Here is a 21147-nt window from a genome sequence, read left to right as displayed (position 1 = left end):
GGCGACGTGACGTTGACGCTACTTCGCTGTGATTGGAGGTTTTCAGACAACAGCGCACTTGGAAACAGTTCTGCTGTCGGCTGAAAATCCCAGCGCCTCAGCACGTCTGCGGATGCTCACGGGAGCCCCCTCTAAAGACATTCTCATTGAGGATGAGGGGGCTCATCGCGGAGCGTCCACACGGCTCAGCGCAGCTCCCCCCCTCTATTAGCCTTATTGTACACTGTAAGCTATTATATTGGGTCTACTTTTAGAAAATATAACATTTCATATACCGTCGTGGAGGAAAAATTCATTAACTACATTCTTGGAGTACTGAGGAAAAGGCGATTAAATGTTCTTTTTTTTTTCCCCATTTCAAAATCATACTTAATGAGTTTTATGTTTTGGTAACTCTAAACTAGGACTAAATAGACACTTGTTTAAAAAAAAAATGCACTTAATGGGTTTTACCTCTACAGCGATGATATTTTCTTTTTGCTTAGTTGATATTTTTACATAAAAAAATAAAAAATAAAATAAAGAAGGAGTGGTGTGTCCAAAGTAGCATTAGAACGATTTTGATGATAGAACAGATAACAGGAACATTTTGTGCAAGGGTGAGGGTGCAGTTTGATGCCAGCTACCAAGTATACAGTAGTTTTATTGTTACAATTATGGTAGCAATGTTTAAATTACACACAATACAGGCAGTCCTCGGTTATCAGACACAATGCGTTACTCAAAATGGCATTGGATAGTGAAACGTTATAAAGTGAAACACGTTTTCCCATAGGAACACTGTTTAAATGAATGGTCCCGTTCCTGAAGGTATTTTTAATGCTAAAATACACAAAATATTTTACGCAGACAATAAGATATACGGCACACACAAATTATATAGTGCATATACTGTATTATATATATATATATATATATATATATATATATATATAGAATATAACATAATATAAAAATATAATATAATATATATATTATATACACAAACAACTTTGCAAATCGTCGTAAAAGCGTTGGATAAGCCGTTTTGGCGTTGTATAAATGAACATAGGTATGCATTGCATAGCGTTGGATAAGCCATTCGTTGTAAAACAAAGCGTTGTAAAACGAGGACTGCCTGTACTAGCAAAGACACTCAAGGCCGACATCATTTGTGTGGGGATTAATGGAGCAATCCAAGCAATATCCTACATGTGTGGGGGTTTTTTTTCTTTCAATAAATCAGTTCTGTAGTATTAGATAATACTTAATGCCATTTATAATGAGTTAATATACTGAGCATTTTTTTATTTCTATAGCAGGCTGTAGCACACATCCCCAGCAGTGTAAGGTCTTTGCAACACTTTCCTGTTTGTGATCATTTGTTGCCAATGTTCCTAGTAGTTTGAGCTGCAAACTGTAACAATAGATAATGTTACCATGGTAACATAAAGATACATTTTAGCTGCTGAGTTACTGACTGAAGGATTGATTGAAACTGAAAGGCGGCCATTTAGTGAACCCTTGGAAGCAGGATTTTGCTGATCGATCACAGGAGAACGAAAAGTTTGGGCATTTGTTTTAAATAAAGGTACTCAAATGCTGCATATTAAAACCTAAAAGATTTTTTTTTTTTTTTTTTTTTTTTTTAAATCTGCTTGGATTGCCTCTTTAAAATGTGCGAGTGGGGCTTCTTGAAATGGAAGGGTTGTATACGCCAACGTATATACATGTTTTGGCGTTTTTCCACAAAAGACACCTCCGGAACAATTTTACTACCACAGATTTAGAAGTAACCTTTATTAACAAGGATTATGCCCTCTACCAATCAATGGTACCCATATATTCACATAAAGTTGTGTTAGAGAGCCCTTCTGAACACCAGAGTTGATCTCCCCATAAGCCAAAAAGGGGAAATCAGAGTTGAAGGGAGAGAAGGAGGAGCCCTCTGCTTAGAAAATATTTTTTCCCTGGGCTATGAATAATGACGACAAGTACCTTATACACTGGTAATGAACACGCTACTCTGTATGAGGAGTATTTCTACTCTACTTTTTTACACGGATAATGAACATTTGCTGTGCAATGCCAAGTATCTATATAAACGGATCATGAACATGCAGCCATGTATAAATATGCTGTGTAATTCTACACACTCACAATGATCACGTTGCACTTTATAATGCTGACGAGTGTCTCTACACTACCTTTGCCTCATCATGAACAAACTGCACTGTAACTTTATTAAAAGCCCAAATTCAGCATTTTAAAGTTGATTTGTAAACATGGTGCGCTAAGACTTGGGCGCAGTTTCATGTCCTCTGTCTACTCCCTTATGTTTGATATTACCAAATTCAAGAAGATTTTTCTCAGACGAAGCCTCGCCCTTCCCTCACCCATCCCTCATCTTTAATACCCCTGATAAAGAGTGCTATACGAGTAAAGAACACTCTTGATTGACGTTTGGCCACGATCAATACACCGGCAGCGGCTGCCCATTGCTCGACATTTTGCTGCAATATCCAACGCGCGCCTGACCCAACAAGGCAGGTCTGCCGCTCCCGACTGTCCACTCCAACAAGCTAGATCTGATAAGTGAATGTTTAAATGTCCCGCTCGGAACCAGTACACTGCCTGGCTTGTCGGAGCGGAAAGACCGGTCACGCCACCTTTAAGTGCCCCATCAGGGACATTTATCAATGGCACGCTGGAGAGGCTGATCTAGGAAGTGTAGCGGTCCCACGCGGGACATTTAAACACGCACTTATCAGACCTGGCTTGTCGGAACATCAGAGACTTGTCCCCATGACGGAAACGCTTGTGGCGTTTTGGTCGCGGCCAAATGTTCTACACCGGTAGTCACTACGTCATGGGGTCTGGCACTCGAGGAGCTCTGCGGGGTAGTGGCTACATCTTGCCGGATGAGTTTTTTTTTTTCTTCAGCTTACATTTTTTTTTTAAAGGACTAACCGATTTCCTGTTAAGTGCCAACGCGGTCACGTAACCATGCTGTGCCTGAGGGTGCTAAGCCCCTCCAGGGAAAGTTACATGTACAGTTATAACCTTTTAGAAATAAAAAAATATGTATAGCAGCTTTGCAAATTAAAACAAAAAATCTGCACTACATTTAGCATGAAATGCAGGCTGTGTACAATGTCAAATGCAGAGGTAAGAAAGCAAGCTCCCTTAAGAACCAGACTTTGAGAGTAGGCAAAGTCTATCTACCACCATGCAAGAGGCAGCCTGAAACCCGGCTGCCAGATTTATAAACCATAAGAAAGTAGTAAATCTGATTAATCTAATACCAAATTAATGAAATTCCCTCCGGTCTCAACAGGTGGGGGAAAAAAAAAAGAAGAAAAAAAAAAATCAATACTCCTTACCGACTGCAACAATGTATGTAAATGTTTTTATTGTACAGCAGGGCCCCGCTTCTTGGCGCTCCGCTTTTCGGTGATCCGCTTTTCGGCGATCCGCCGGCACCGAGAAGGGGCCGCCATGTTGGATCAAAAGTTGCGCATGCGCAGAATGGGCGGTTGCGCCCGGCGCGCATGCGCAGACCGTAGTTTGCGCGCGCAGACCATAGGCCACGCATGCGCAGAACGGCAAAAATGATGGTTTGCGCATGCACAGAACTGAAAATCGCCAGATCCGCTTTCCGGCGATTTTTACTATACGGCGGGCCCCTGGAACGGAACCCGCCGTATACCCGGGGCCCTCCTGTATGTCATCCTCCAATCCTATTGTACTGCGCTACAGAACATGTTGGTGCATTATCTTAATATATAAAATCGAATGGTTAGTGAGGTTAGTGCTATCTGCGGTGAATCTGATTGGTCCGTGGCCACCCGGACTCTCATTGGCCAAGAGGTACGCCCCACTGTGAGGTACGCCCCACTGTGACACACACACCCTCCCATAGTCAGCCTCCCACACGACTCTCATTGGTCAAAAGGTACAGTCACATCACTGACACACACCTCCTTCACTCTCACACACTTGCAGTGACACCATATGGCCAGAACCTCTGAGGACTCCTTGGTAAATTGACATATCACACTGTCACCCCCACACTCACCCCTGTCTACACACACACACACACACACACAATCACTGTCATCCCAGTCTGAGTCATGCTGTCACCTGAGTTGTCACCTGTCACCCGTGTACACTCACACTGTCACCCCCACACTCACACTCAACCCTGTACACACACACTCAGTGTCATCCCACAACTCAGACTCACGCTGTCACCCCGTGTAACACACACACACACATTCACACTCACCCCTGTCAAACAACAACTCACAATCATGTCACCCCTGTCTACACAGTCACTCACACTCACCTCTGTCATCCCACAACTCAGTAATGCTGTAACCCCTGTGTATACTGCTCTCTGTCATCACACAACTCAGTAATGCTGTCACCCCTGTGTATACACTGCTCTCACCACAGTGTACACACAGCTCTCTGTCAACACACAACTGAGTAATGCTGTTACCCCTGTATATACACTGCTCTCACCACAGTGTATACACTGCCATGGCCGCCCATTACCTTAATTGTCCCTCCGCAACGGCCCGCACACTCATGCTATGCCGTGGATTTTTGTAATTAAATTATCCCGATGGCCGCCACGCTTCTCCATCACCACACATGACCGTCACAAAACTGACGCCCATTAACTTAATTCTCCCTCCGCACGCACATTACCTTAAACACTCATGATATGGCGTGGCACTCCCTGTGCACATGGCCGTGCACAAAAAATATACATGTCTGTGCACATGGCCGTCTAAACCGCCACTCTCCGCAACTGCATGGCTTACAAGCACATGGCCGCCGCACACATTACACCGGCCGCCCGTCACTTTAAATACATGGCCGCCCAACACAAATCTCTCTGCACATGGCCGTCTAAACCGCCAAACTCCGCAACTGCATATTCCACCGCCCGCCCGTACCTTTCAATACATGCCCGTCTAACCGCCACCCTCACCTACAATTCAGTCCTTTTACTATTCCCGACCGTACCTTCACCTACGCAGTCTTTTTAAAATGGCCGACAAACTCACTTACTATTCAAATAAATATATATTGAAACAATGGCGTGCGCCCCTACCTTCACCCGCCCTTACCTTTCAATACCTACTGTTAATTAAATTTACAAAATGGACAGCCAAGTAACTTACAATTCAAATACATGTATATTAAAAATATTCAGTCCTTTTACTATTCCCGCCAAAACCTTCACCTACGCAGTCTTTATTACATTTTTAAAATGGCCGACAAACTCACTTATTAAAATAAATATATATTTCAACAATGGCGTGCGCACGTTCACCTACCCAGTCTACAATTCTTATGTTTACCTCAATAAATACTTAGTACATCATCACCACTATTATTACATTTGCGCATTCACTATAACAGCCACCCTTCACCTACGCACTGTCAATTTCATTTACTAAATGTCAGCCTTCACCTACGCACTGTCAATTACATTTATACAATGCCAGACACACCAACTTACTATATGTACATTACATACACATTGCACTATCTTCCCCTTTGCCAATGTATTTTTTTTATCCATTAATATTATTATTCCCACCCTTCCTCTTCACCCCCACCCACCCTTCCTCTTCACACCCACCCACCCTTCCTCTTCCCACCCACCCTTCCTCTTCCCACACAACCACCCTCCCTCTTCACACCCACCCACCCTTCCTCTTCCCACCCACCCACCCTTCCTCTTCCCTCCCACCCACACACCCACCCTTCCTCTTCCCACCCACCCACCCACACACCCAACCTTCCTCTTCACACCCACCCACCCTTCCTCTTCACCCCCACCCACCCTTCCTCTTCACCCCCACCCACCCTTCCTCTTCCCACACCCCCACCCACCCTTCCTCTTCCCAAACCCCCACCCACCCACCCTTCCTCTTCCCACCCACCCACCCTTCCTCTTCACACAATCCCACCCACCCTTCCTCTTCCCACACCCCCACCCACCCACCCTTCCTCTTCCCACACCCCCACCCACCCAACCTTCCTCTTCCCACACCCCCACCCACCCTTCCTCTTCCCACACCCCCACACAACCAACCTTCCTCTTCACACACCCCCACCCACCCACACACCCTTCATCTTCCCACACCCTCACCCACCCTTCCTCTTCACACACCCCCACCCAAAAACCCTTCTTCCCACACCACCACTAAACAACATTAAAAAAAAAAATCGATTCACATTCCGGGCAACGCCGGGTCTATCAGCTAGTAAATAAATAAAAATGTGCTTCCCGCCCCCTCTCTTTTAAACTTGAATATTGTAACGTTCTTTAAATCAAAACCCCTGCCCCCAAAACTGAACCGCAGCACTTCAAGTGATGGGGACCACTCCGTTTGCCTTACAAAACGTATTGCCTGGGAGAAACAATGTGGCCACTGGGGTCAGTCAGCCTCACTAGCGACCAAATAGTAAGTCAAGCCATTGTGGTTTACCGCATGGGAGAACACGTAGCCATCTTTGTTTTTCCTTGCAAGTACAGGCAAAAGTAAAAAAAAGAAACAGCGTTATTGCCGCTTTAAAAGCTTGTGTCAAGATACACAAATGCGTACAAAAGGTACGGTTTCAGATATTTATAAATAATAAGAGAGCAGATAGCCAAACTTACACTAAACCTTTTGCGACGCACTTAGTTCCCGCGAGGTTGGGCTTGATGGAGGACCATCTTTGTCCGCTTCCGGTGGTGATTGATTGCCACGATCTGTGTGGGACACCCGGTGGATCATGCTTTTTTAATAGTACGTTTGGCTACCTGCGCTTTTTTTATTTATAAATATTGGAAAACGTCTTGTTTGTTCTGGTTGGAGATTGTGCTGTCGACGGGGAGACCCGATCCTGCCCACCTCTTATCTACAGGCTTACCCCACATTCACGTACTCAATGGGACCGGAGCATGTATGTAAAGTGAAAATATATTTGGTAAAGTGAAGCACTACCTTTTTCCCACTAATCGATGCATGTACTGCACTGCAATCGTCATATACCTGCATAACTGATGTAAATAACGCATTTGTAACAGGCTCTATAGTCTCCCCGCTTGCGCACAGCTTCGGTACAGGTAGGGAGCCGGTATTGCAGTTCAGGACGGGCTGACAGGCGCATGCGCGTTCTGCCATTTGCCTATAGGGCGATATGTCCTTACTCGCGAGTGTACTTAAAGTGAGTGTCCTTAAACCGGGGTATGCCTGTATATGACAAGCTGAGCCACAAGAGGTTTCCTTCATTTCGGAGGATCTGTTCGAGTGTTTTGCTCAGTACAGTTTGTTTTATTTTGTCTAGATACACAAATATGCTGCAGTGATTCCAAAATTAAAGTGATCAGGACTGAGGTATATAGCTGGTTATTAAGAGTTTATAATATTAGTTTTGTTACAGCTCTCTGAAGTAAAAAAACGAATAGTGGATTTACAGTAAAGAAGTGATCCGTCTTCAAATAAGGAAATTAAAAAGGGGTTTATAAAATAAAATTCAGACCAGGGGTGAGCAAACATTTTGTGCCAAGCCCCCCTTTTCATCCATATTTGTCGCCCCCCCACCCCCCTCGCCTGCCTGATGTAATTGCAAATTTGGTTTTGCAAGAATGTGGGTGATTATTATTAAAAAAAAAAAAGTTACCCATAGATTTGGGGACAGGGACAGTCCCAAGATATTAATCAAGACAAATCTCGGAGAAGAGCAGGTAAATCTTAGGACAATACCACCATATGACAACAGCTACAGGTTCCTCTTTAAGACTTGTGTGATTAAATAAAGTCTATACCACAGAGCTAGTATTTTGCATGACTTCTGTTAACGGACTGTACAAATTGAGCTTTTAGCTGCTCACTCCCATATCTCCATAAAGTCCTCAAGATCAAGAGAATTACCCAATTCCTCCCATGGGAGCATATATTTACTTTTGGCTGCACCATCTGGGGGAAGAACAAAGGGATATAGTATAGCGATAGGGCTAGATTGATTTCTACATAAGCTTTCAAAACACGTTGATAGAGGGGGCCGGGGCAAGAAGTAAGTTGTTACAAGTGTGATTTGCATGTGCCTGAAAAACTGTCGGAAAAGTTAACTTTCTCCAACTGAATCAAAAAGCTTCACATTATCCCCTGTGTATAAATCATACTGATGACAGAAGTGGTCCAAATTCTGGGTTGTTAAATAATGGAGCCATACTACACATATGTGTATATGTGTGTGAACACCAAAACCTACAAATACACAAAAAAACAGAATATAGAATAGAACAATATAGACACAAGTGCAAATAGAGAAACAAGTTTGTTGTGATTCACAAACACAAACAGATAAACTGCATGGATTAGAGACCCAATAGAATGCGATCCTAAAAAATGAGAAAAGCCAAAATAGTAAAGTACTGTAAAACTGGTTTATGCACGCAAGAGTGAACAGCTATTTACAATGTAGCAGTGTAAATCAGCATTTTGGATAATAATTCCGGTAACCGCAGTCCTGGTGGATGTCAGCATTTGCCGCCACACTAACGCACACTGCAACAGCGGATAGAGTCCGGGGGTCCTGCGTCCGCGGTTGTTTCCCCTTCTTGTCAACAGCCGATGACGTTGATGGGATCTGAGGCGTCCGTGTACCGTGGCAATCACACAGGTGATCGAATGATGAAAGCTGATAGTTCTTAGACCCTACAACAGTATCTCGATGAGGTCTAACATGCAGCTCAGCAGGCATCCCACTTAACCCTACGCATTTCGTTTCAAAAGAAACTTCATCAGGGCCAGCGTGGACTCCATCTCAATGTCTACCCATCGTGGAGTCTGATTTTGAGTGATCTATAGATGATAGGATATTTATATCTATCTCTGATGAGACATGGCAGGGAAGTTCTCCCATATGAGCTGGTTTTATTAGAATAGGTCTTTCAAACCTCTGAGTGTCCCATGACATCACCATCCCATGAGGTAGCCACTATGTAACGAGAATTGGCACTCCAGGGTTCCCCATCGTGTAGTGGCTTTGTCATGGGTTTTCAGCTCGTTCTTCTAGAGGAGATCATGTTCGGAGCTCCATAGGAGTCTCTCTTCCTGTTTGTGTCATAAGCGACGCTAAAATCACATAATTGCGATGTGACGAAGAGGCTGTGGCACTCTGGTGCTCCAGCTCCTCCCACACAAGAGGTTAATTTAGGTTCATATCCCACTACAGATAAAAAAGAGGAGATACTAGAATAGATAGGCAGTATGTTTATTTTCACGGGGCATATTTTACTAATCCATTAAATAATGTGCTTGCTCCAGCTCTCAGGGTTTTTAAATCAACTTTGGGTAATGTGTGTAAAAAGAGCCGAAAATATTCCTAGAAAGGAAAGCCTGGAGATGATCGTAACAGTTTCAGCAGGAAGATTACCATTCAGATTCTGTATCATCGTAAAACCAGAATGGGCACTGATATTAGTGCAAAATTGATATTTTTGCTAAAGATTTTGTTGAGGTGTCAGATATTGGGGTTGTTTCCAATTAGAATTGCCAGTGGTTCTATTGAAGGCAAACCATTTGGGGACAATTTGCAGCCTTGTCTGGTGCTATTTCTGATGTAGGTAGGATATGACGTTTAAGTCCTGAACTACGAATTCTCAAAGGCCGAGACATCCGAGAACAATCTACAAGAGATACCAAAAGCGTTCAATGATTTAAATATATGGCTAATCAACTACCAAAAGTATTCTCAGGGTCAAGGTCAGGATCATGGTCAGAATACCTAGGGATTTGGCTCTGTATTATATCAGTTGCTCCCCTGTTTTAATCCTGTCTTTCTACAATAAAAAATAAACCTGGTCCAGTAGATATAATCCGGTAAATTCAGTCTGTTGGCTATAAACGTTGTGCACATATTCTTTTATTTTACATCAGAGATTACTCTAAAGCTAGAACAATTAGTGGAATCCTTCCCATTTTCATGAAATGTCGCAATATTTGCTTGGAGCATAGAATCTTGAGTATCACCATCCAACAGCTTGTTAAGATTGATAAGGTTTTTCTTTTTTGTGTGTGTTTTTTTCAGGAAAACTTGGTGATTTGAACACTTTCAAGCTCTTAATAGCATATTCAACCCCATCAGAAGATATGGCCGGATTCAATCTTTCCAGCTGCTGCTCATTTAATTTAAGTTTTAAATAAGGTTTTTAAATAAAAGTTTGTACAGTACATATCTATTAAGATTATACAATGTTTAAAAGTTAGTGCATCAGATTTAAGGTGGATAGAATGAATGTTCCGCAGTCTGGTTTCCCCCTCTCGAAGAATTTTTTGTCTCTCCAGCGTAGCATTTGCCCTCTTTGGCAGACAAGGTAACCCCCCCCCCCCTCCCCCCCTCTACATTATCTCTTTAAAGAAGCATTTAATTATGTAACATTTGAAACTGCTCCAGCTGGGAGGATAAATAATTATGTCTTTATTTTCTCCCTTGAATAAATGTTTTATGTTCTTCCAGGTCTGAAGTCTTAGGCCGCGTCCATACTTCTTGGCGTACTCAGCGGTTCACAAAAAGACAATACAGTACAGAGATTAATACAATAAACGCAGCAAATTGAGACAATCGGAAAGGAAATCCCTGCCCCGGAGAGCTTACAATGTAAGTGGTATGTTGTGAGACTTGCATAGAAAGCAGGTGAGGGAATAAGTGCAGTAGATGACAGTGCCTTGCCACAATAGTGGGTAGGTGTGACTGAGTGTGGGACAGTAGCCATGCGTCCAGGACATTGGGATGCTTCTTTTGCGAGGCGAGTTTTAAAGGTTGGTTGGTATTAAATTAAATGGGTTAATACCATTAGCTGTATAAAAAAAAATAAAAAAAGTGGCAGGGAGGCGTGGGCCTAGAGTAGAGGTATGTAAATAGTGGTGCAGTGTATAGGCACATGCATAGGTGGAGGGGAGGAGTGAAAAAGAAATGTGGATAGGAGGAGTGGGAAAGTTGAAGACAACAGAAAAGTTTACAAAGGAATGAGAAAATGGCAAATAGGGAAGGCATAACGAGATACAAGGAGACAAGTAGAAGGAGAGAGTTCCCAGGTGTTGGAAGATAGGAGTAGGATTTGAAAGAGCAGGTGAATAAATCAGGCCTGGGAGGGAAGTGCAACACTGAAGATTAAGCAGCAGCTTAGAAATACAGATGTGTACAAGTTGTCAGAGCATTTAGAAAGTCAAGTTCTCACAGTTGCAGGGCTGTTGAAGTGCAGACTTCAGTTCTTATTGTAGTCCTCCCCTCTACCTCAAATCCAATATTAACTCCACAGACACTTCATATGTGACACTAAAGATGTGACACAGCCAAGATAGACGGACTTAAATAATAGTGTTGAAATCACCTCTCCTAGCAAATTGTTTTTTTATTTTAGATAATTTACTACTAAAAAATATGGTTTAAAAAAAAGGGGGGGGGGGGGGAATTCTTAACGGCGTTCGGATCATAAACATTTGTAAGTGCTACCACTGTGTTCTCTAGCACAGGGTTGCGCGCCCCCAGGTTGGGGGGGACGGAGCAGATAGAGGCCCCGCGTTCTTTCCCAGGGCATTTAAATTAATATTCTCGATTATGTCACACAGGGTCTTCAAAATAAATGCCAACGCACGACGTCTTAGAGGTTAATTGCCTGGGAGTTGTTGGAACCGGGGGAGAAGTAATTGGGTCGGGGGGGATGCTGTCAGTACAAGACCCTTTAAGAGCCTTAGGCGTAGTCCATACTGCCGAAGACCGCGCGGGCGGCGCGATCACATTGCCTTAAGGTATTGATCGCGCCCATAGACTGTGCACGCAACAGCAGGATTTCTCGGCACGACAGGCAGTTCACGTGAGTGGTTCGCCCAATGAAGGTGAACCAGCTCTGTGACATCACAGACAAGCCCCTAGACACGCCCCCTGACAGCACGTCTAGCATGTCCAAAAAACGCACCGTTTCACACGGGTGACGTCATGGACGCGCACGCCTCCCCTGTATGGACGCAGCCTTAGCTTACACAACCTGTTACAATTTGAAATGATAGATTGTGTCTCTGCTGAGCCCCCAAGCCACTGACCCGAAGTCCGTAGGACCTGGCTGGATCCTATCATGCTGGGTTACAAGGTTTCTCTTTGAGTTAATGCTGGCCAAGGATGGTTTGTGTATGGTTGACTTTTCTGTAGCTGTGCCTGTAATTGGGGGCTCAAGCAATTATGCATTGTCATCCAGATCTCCGATTGTACATCATTTCTATTCAATACTGTTTCAAACTGTTTCTGCAAGAGTCCTCAGGCTTCCTCTTGATAGAGTTGTAGGAGAGTAGTCAGTAAAAAGTAGTTGGACACCAGCTAGCTCAGTCGAATTGCCCTCTCACGCTTACATTTTTCAGATCCTTGTGGTCCAAGTCACAGAGTCTATGAGCTCTACTAAGGTGAAATTTATTCAATAGTATCTCAGGTTAGACATTTTTAAAACAGGCAAGTAGACATTGAGTTCATCAACAGTTTCAGGTATATTCCCGATATGAATGTTATTACGTTAGATCCATTGCCTAAATCTTCCTGTTCCATTAGATAGGCGATTTGTGACTTCAAAAGTTGCATGTCTTGTGCGCCAATAAATTCTTCAAGTTTATTATCGAGTGTGTCTGTACTTTAACCTACTGTAGATCTCCATGTTGATTGCTCTGGGAGCTTTCTGCAGCTCTGAACATAATGTACTTTGTTAGAGAAGAGATTCTCCAGATGTTTCTTGGTGCATGGTTGATTACCTTCATCGAGATATGAATCCGATTCCGACCACACAGGTAGGTGTGGAGTCCATTCGCATGATTTAAAGCAATCAGGAACATTACACAAGTTTGTCTTCGTGTTTTGGGGGTTATCACAAGGGTATAGAAAAAAACAGTTTAACTTTCCATGGGTTTTATCAGACATTTGGTAGTTTAAAACAAGTTGACTCGCAATAGAGCTAGGCTAAACGGCTTCCATACCAGTGAGTCGCACGTGCCACAATTGTTTTTATTTTTTAAAGCGTTCGCTTTCCTAACACAATTTAAAAACACAACATGGATGCTATCAAGTGTAAAGCATTCATCCATTGAGCATCTTCTCATACATTTGTAACTCCCCCTCCCCCTTCAATGGGGTTACCAGGTTGTTGTAAGGGGTTAATAGCAGAATAGTCACGAAGATGCCGACTTCACAGGGGAGTATCTAGGGTAGCAAGAAGGTTCTGGAAGTTAGGTTTCTGGAGGACAAGAGGAGAGGAGCCTCGGGAGTGTAGATTGGGATAATGCTCATGAAGTACAAGAAGAGATCCCGCCCCCCTTATTTATTATAGGAAAATGGTAGGTGTTTCCAGCACTCAATAAATGTAGGAAATATTTCAACACTAAATTGTATTAAAAGCGAAACAATATAAGAATATATACAGTTGTGTGAAAAAGAAAGTACACCCTCGTTGAATTCTATGGTTTTACATATCAGGACATAATAACAATCATCTGTTCCTTCGCAGGTCTTAAAATTAGGTAAATTCAACCTCAGATAAACAACACATGACATATTACACCGCCTTTTGCGCAGAGGGTTAGTGTTAACATAGAGGCCATATTTTGAATTTCCTTCTAGCCTGTGGATGCTATTTGGTCTCAAGGGTGTTCGCTGTTACAGGGATCATTATTCTTGTTAGAATTTATTAGATCCATCTGGTGCAGTTTTCCTATTTTTACAGAGGAAGACCTTTATGGTTTGGGTCAAAGGGAAGTACCACGTGTCCCTCTTGAGGCGCCGTGGGAAAGGGCCTGTGGAAGTGGCTTTTAGCCCCGAAACGTTGCCCCCTTCATTCCGCCACATTAGCTCCCTATATTGCCCTTTTTGGCCTTTGTTTCCCCCTCCCCCTTGTTTTGTTTCCCCTTTTTCCCCGTTCCTCTCCCTCCCCCCTATGTCGGTTAGGCTTCCATCTATTTTTATATTGTTTTTCCTAGATGTATAGTGTGTGTATTGTTTCACTTTCAATACAATTTCCCTTTTTTGATACAACTTAGTGTTGAAATATTATTTCCTACATTTATTGAGTGCTCGGAACACCTACCATTTTCCTGTATTAGTACAGGAAGGCTTAGGGTCCCTCACTTTGTTCCCCTGCACCTTACATACTTTATTTTCCATTTTCTCTTTACATCTGGAATGCGGTCTGTAACATCATACTTTTTGTATGATTACCCTTATTTATTATGTTACAGGTAGGGACAGTGTCCTTATAGAGAGGATCACAATTATATGGCCAATGGCCACACACAGGTACCACATAGGGAGCAACAGACACGCCACAGCAGACCATATGCAGAGAGTTTGCAGGTGTTAGCGAATCAGCTCTACAGGCAGATATATCCAAGTATTCTCCTCAATCAGTAGGGAAGTGGTAGCTCCCAGTGCGAAATGGAGTATAAACGGTATCTGCTCAGAACCGGCTAGGATCCCAGCAAGGGCCCATAGTAGATGGGGTACAATACATGTTACTCCGAAGGGGGGCCCGGGCCAATGCACAAAATGCAACTAAGTAAATAAACCTCCCTATGAGTGTTGAGTGGGCACCTAGGGAAGAACCGTGTTCATGAGTAATTATACATACAATACTAACAGTCTAATGTGTGTGATGAATCTCCATGCCTGGGGATGGGAATAAAGAGTAGTACAACAGATCCTGGCGGCCATCAGTTTCATCCCTGCCATCTCATTGCCGAGTTGCCTGAATCCAGCACCCTAAGATGAGGTAAGCCATGCCGAGTAGCCAACTACTGCGCACTGATGTTACCTCCCCAGGAGCCGGGCAGGGAAGGTTATGAATTTTTAGCAGCGCTTTCCCAAGTTAAGAGTCTGGCAAATTTAGGGTAGAAATCACAATTTCAAAAAACGAGACATCTGATGCAGATAATTGTGATTTCATTGGTTGACCTAGAATCTACAATTTAATAGTTTAATATTAGTCTAGTGGAGGAAAATAAAATCAGGTCCAGTTATTTTTCTCTCTCAAACCTGGAACCTTAAAATGAGTGGTCCTTAACCTTACACCTCAATCTATTTTAAAATACAGGCAACACCCTTATTCTCTACGATACCATGTTTTTCCCATGTAGGCACTAGACTAAACGCAACACTAATTTATGCACAGTAAACAGAAAGCAAATCTGAAATGTTTTCATTTTCTATTTTAATCTTAGTGAACTTTTTTTTTGTAGAAACCTTTGTAAGTTTGTCTTGCTCTATACCAGGGGCGGCCAACTCCAGTCCTCAAGGGCCACCAACAGGTCATGTTTTAAGGATGTCCCTACTTCAGCACAGGTGGCTCAGTCAATGACACCACCTGTGCTGAAGCAGGGATATCCTGAAAACCTGATCTGTTGATGGCCCTTGAGGACTGGAGTTGGCCGCCACTGCGCTATACATTTTCAGAACACACAGAGGAGAGTACCCAGCACCATGGCGGAGATTCACTACACTAACCACACCAAGTTTTACTGATAACCAAAAGTCGCTCAGTCAAAGAGGAGAGGTTTAGGCAACCATAATTATAAGCAAAGAGAAAAACATGGAATACAAAGATTGAAAAAAAAAAAGACAAAAAAACCACATTGGCCTGCAAATTACGCAACAAATAAAACTGCCTGGAACAATTTCTGAATGCTCCCCCTACTCCCCGCCCAGTCTGCATGAGGAGGATACCTGTGCAACTCTAAACTCCAGTAAGCCAGAAAGAACAGACTTGTGCACACAAACGCCCTTGCTATTGTCTGTGTGGGGAGGTGAAACAGGCGTGACCGGGACAGGGTGAAATACTTGTTGGTGAGAGAACTGTGTTGGGCTTCAATGATTACACAAAAGGTTTCGATCATTTTGCTGTGACATTGGAGGGGTTAAAAAAATGAAACACTCATGTATATTAAAAAGAAAAAACAAAGCATCCTTGTACTCACGAGGAAATTAAACTTCTTAAATATTGCTGCTGTCAGAGGTGTTTTGAAAGCGGCCGCTGTGCATCACAGGTAGCCCGGCTGGTTTGATTATGCAGTTTAACAAGGTAAAGTTACTTCCTATGCTTAAGACATCATGTAAGCACCTCCCCCAGTGACACGAAAGAGGGGAGGCAGGGAAGCTAGTTCACATTTCTCCAGCTTTCTGGCAGAAGCGCCGGGTGGTGAGGTGATTAATCCCGGTGGCATAACAAACAAACAAAAAACGTCAGACAACAGAAATGTCTGATAGTTCTAGTGGTGTTTGCAGCTACACTAATGACTGTGCCACAAGCAGTGACATCTCTTCATCAAAGGTGTGTTCAATTTAAAAAGAAAAATCCCTTGTATTGAAGTCCTCCCACCTCTGTCACTTGTTCTTTTCTCTCCAATTAAATTGTCTCTACTTCAGGGTACTTAATGGTTTAAAAATAGATGAAGCATTAAGACAGGCACTTGAGAGGCTGTCCCGACACCGCTCTCAGTTTCGCTCACACTATTACGTAGCTTCAGTTACATCCTCTATCCGGAAAAAAAAAAAAAAAGAAGTCAACCTGACCCCACCCCTCCCACCCACCAGCACAATGTAATCTTTGATATCATTACTTTAAAAGTGAAATCCCACATAGCTGGTCAAAAAGGGGAGAAGAAAAAATGGGTGCTTTTTGCCTTTGCAAAATCTTGATAAAACACAGACAAAAAAGTACAGCTAGAAGAAGCGAAACGCCACCCAAGTCTTAGCTCACCATGTTTACAAACTTCCAAAAATTATTTAAAAGCACTTCTAGGTGTCAGATTGAGATGTCAGATTACATATTGAAAATAATAATTATGAGTGGCACAGCCAGTAATGTGTAATGTGTAAATACAATCACGCAAGAACAGGGAATAATGGGGTCTGATGAGACGCACACAGTTCTGTGTATTACACACAGCTCTTCCTCACGTCACATAGCCCCGGGTTAATCAGTAAGAACCAAACAGGAAAAACGAGAGGCCCAGATTACAAACACATGAGAAATTAACACTCGCTCACCCCTTTTTTCTACCTGTGATGCCCCTGCACTTGAGTTAAAGGGCCAACCAGTTTATATACGTGGGAGACCGTCAACTGTCAGGATCAAAGAACAGTTGCTGATTTAGGGCAGCTATCAATATACCCTTCCTGAAGATGTGATCACTATAGCAAGCCTAGCTCTGAATGCTACACAGAACCTGCACTAAAGGTGTTAAAACCAACAAAAAAGTCAAACGCAAAATGACAATCAATTACGTAATTTATCGTTCTTCACCTCCACCCATTTCTGTGAGGTTATGGTATTGAACAGAATGTGCCCTTTTCTTGTCACATGTAATCCACTCACTGAAATGCCCAAGACACAATAACTATGAGAGAAAAACAGTTTACTGACCAGCAGTCACCATTCCATTTATTTAATGGAGCCTATTACATTCAACTTTTCATGTCATACAATTAGGGTATTTCTGTCACGATAAAAAGGGATTTCACTTTGCCCGTTAACAGAGGAAAATGGAGGCCGGCAGGACGCCCACATGCAGTGTTTCTGTCTCCTAGTAACAGGTTTTTTTTTTTCTAGACTTAATTAATCCAGTTTATATCTGGATCAGTGTTGCTCATGGCTACGAGGTGCCTGTTTGAACTTCTACCAACACATGAAAATCTCACTACCGTCTGTTAGTATCTGTAAATGCCTCCTTTCTACCACGTCTGTTAGTATCTGTAAAGGCCTCCTTTCTACCACGTCTGTTAGTATCTGTAAAGGCCTCCTTTCTACCACGTCTGTTAGTATCTGTAAAGGCCTCCTTTCTACCACGTCTTGTTAGTATCTGTAAAGGCCTCCTTTCTACCACGTCTTGTTAGTATCTGTAAAGGCCTCCTTTCTACCACGTCTTGTTATTATCTGTAAAGGCCTCCTTTCTACCACGTCTTGTTAGTATCTGTAAAGGCATCCTTTCTACCACGTCTGTTCAGTGCTCAACTACAATAATTAAAGCTTAAAGGAGCAACTCACTTTGCCTCCCCTGTTTCTGTTTATATGGTGGGAAGCAGCGGGTTTCCAGAGCTGAACTGCAGTCATTTTAGCTGAGAATGTGCTGCTGGTTACTCCCCAGTATTTAAATCCCCCGCGTCACAAGAGGAAGGGATAACGTTGTGGCTTTCAATTAGCCAGTGTAACGCGGGGGATTTAAACGCCATTTTGTTTACTTTGGAGGGGATGCCACTGGCTGTGCCCGTAAGAAAAGGGTTAAAGTAGGGATACGTTGAAAGCTGCAGACCAAGCACTATCCTACGTGGTTTTTTTTGTTAATAAATCAGTTTCTGTACTATGAGAAAATACTTGTAACAGTTTTTTTTAAAACAACTCTGAATGACAATGTTAATGTATTATAATGTAACAAGGCTTTTTGTTTCTATAGATACCATTTACAAAGTCACAGATACCGAGTCAAATACTCTTCTGTAGCCATTTAATGAACCCTGAGCCCTATCTTCACCAAATCTATCACAAGAGAACGCATCGATCGGCAATTAAGCGAATAACTTATTGTGTGGATTGTATTGATGCACATATTATAGGGGAAAAACGGCAGCTTGGACTGCTGCTTTAAGTCCCTTTTTATTGTCCCTTGTATGTTCCTTTTTTGTTTTTGTGGCATTAAAAACACACGTTTGTATAACATTCAGAAAAGAAAATTCCTTGGCAGATCCTTTAATAAAATGGTAAACAAATATGAAATAAGAATCAAAAAGGAGACTGCACTCAATTTATAGCAAACAAATTATATTGGGGATGGGAATCAAAAATAAATGTACTTTAATTTACAAATACATAACTCAAATTATATATAAAAAAAAAAAATTAAAGAGCGACATCCTACCCACGGTAATAAGTCGCTGACATAACGATTTGGGGTAATAACCTCTTTATCCAATGCTGCCTCAAATATGAAAAGGAAATGTATACTTTTATTTTTGGATCTGCAACTTGAAAGGGCAAAAAATGTAATGATTTGCATTTCATTTTAAACAAATGAACTCTATTTGGATTATTATATTTTTGGGGGTTCAAAAATAAAGGGAAGTTATCGGGTATACAAAAATCAAAAACATGGGGTTAGCCAAGGGAGTGGGGGGAGGGGATAGATTTGCAACAAGCCTCTATTTGTATTTTTCATAAACTTTTCTGCTTGAGGGATCCAAATCACACTACAGGCATACCCCGCATTAACATACGCAATGGGACCGGAGCATGTATGTAAAGTGAAAATGTACTTAGTGAAGCACTACCTTTTTCCCACTTATCAATGCATATACTGTACTGCAATCATCATATACGTGCATAACTGATGTAAATAACACATGTGTAACAGGCTCTATAGTCTCCCGGCTTGCGCACAGCTTCGGTACAGGTAGGGAGCTGGTATTGCTGTTCAGGACATGCTGACAGGCGCATGCGTGAGCTGTCGTTTGCATATTGAGAGATATGTACTTACTCGCGAGTGTACGTAAAGTGAGTGTCCTTAAACCGGGTTATGCCTGTACTGCAAGTAAAAGAAATCATAAATACAAAGGTGCTTTAGAAGAATAGTTTACTGAAGTACTCACTAGGCTTTTCTTTAAACAAACCTAAAAACAACCTGGTGCTGTAGGATAAAGCAGATTTATTTGTACTGTATATAGTGCCAATCATGTGTGCAGCCTTTTAGCGTAGGAGCATGCACCGTAACACACAGGGCATTGCATACACAATCATGGACAAGATCATTGAACGTGAATACAAATACAAGACGACAAACGCAGAAAGGGGCTCAGGAAATGTAGCATCAGTTGAACAGGGGGGAGGGAGCGGGTGTAGGCGTATACACAACAACGGACATTAGGAAATGGAGCTTTTCCATTTCCATCACATCTTGACTTGGGCAAGCAAATACAACTAGCCTAAAAACAGCACCCAATGAGTAGAAAATGGGAGGTGGTGCGAGCTGCAACAGGCCAAAACCTTCTACACCCCCCCCCCCCCTGCCTGGGAGTTGCTAACAACACGTTTAAGATGATTTGTAAGCAGTGCTTTGCCCAGCTAAAATGAAAATGACAAAATACAAAAAACTCTAAGGAGGTATTAGTCACAGTCTCAGTAGGAAGAAGTCTAAGAGGTTATTGCAACATCCCAAGTGTTTAAGGGGTCAGGCTTCCCTAGGATCAAAGTACAATAATGGCAGCAAAATGGGCGTGATTTACACATTTAGTACCTAAAATTTGACATCATGTATTATTAAAGTTAGTTTTAAAAACATGGCGAGTTGAGACTTGGGAGGGGTTTGACTTCCCTGGGCTGCTTTCTTTTATTAATTATCACGGTGTTCAACAAGACATTGCATAGGCAAAGGCCTCACTGACAGAAAAAGGTAAGTAATTGTTTCTATAGAATAAGTCAACAGAAGATGAGTTCATTTAAATTAGTGCCTAAAAGGACATGGTGACAGAGAAACCTCAGCAGGAAACTGAACTCCCAACACCTTAAAACTAAACTCTACGTCTCCTCCCACGAGCCACACACAGCTGGAAGAGTACAGATAGAATGCTGCATATCCGCTTAGTGTTAGGGGCACTACCCAAACATGAGTCCATTAAACTAGGGTACTGACATTTTCCTAGGTCCACCCAATATCATTTTAGCTGGAGCAAGAGATGGCGGAAGCGGAGGTTAGAAGTGAAAATAATTTCAGAGATGAGTGCCAACCCAATAAGAGACATCCTTTTAACCCTTTCTTTCAATGCTGTATAAGAAGGCACTTCAAGTTCATTAACTTTGGCTACTAAATTATATTTTTAAAGTGCAGTGCAAAATCTGTAATTTATTCAAATCAATGTTCAAATTTTCTGAAGGGATTTTACAACCCTTCTGGTTTTTTTTGTTGTTTTGTTTGTTTTATAAGATTAGACTGTCAGTGCTCCAAGCTCCATTCTGTGTTTGCAAAGTCATATTGAAGTTATCTTTAAAACAAACAGAAGTAGCAGATATGATTTCCTTCAGCTTTCCTTGAGAAACGGAAACATTACTACTCACAAAATATAAGTAAAATGGTTAATTTA

General features: G+C 42.3%; 1 protein-coding gene across 9 annotated transcripts in view; it reads right to left on the bottom strand.

Moving 5' to 3' along the window:
• The window catches only part of MARK2 (microtubule affinity regulating kinase 2), a 115337-nt gene that overhangs the window by 58030 nt on the left and 36160 nt on the right, over positions 1-21147 (bottom strand). The window contains exon 1 of one of the 9 annotated variants that reach the window (XM_075570002.1): positions 15996-16019. The exons of the other annotated variants lie outside the window; for them this stretch is intronic. The gene's annotated coding sequence lies outside the window, so the exon portion shown is untranslated. Of the gene's footprint in view, positions 1-15995; positions 16020-21147 lie in introns of those variants that run through there. 9 annotated transcript variants of the gene reach the window in all.

Source organism: Ascaphus truei, chromosome 14 (genome assembly GCF_040206685.1).
Source record: "Ascaphus truei isolate aAscTru1 chromosome 14, aAscTru1.hap1, whole genome shotgun sequence".
NCBI lineage: Eukaryota > Metazoa > Chordata > Amphibia > Anura > Ascaphidae > Ascaphus > Ascaphus truei.
The sequence above is the reverse complement of the archived record's forward strand: the minus strand, read 5'-3'. Positions and strand labels throughout refer to the sequence as shown.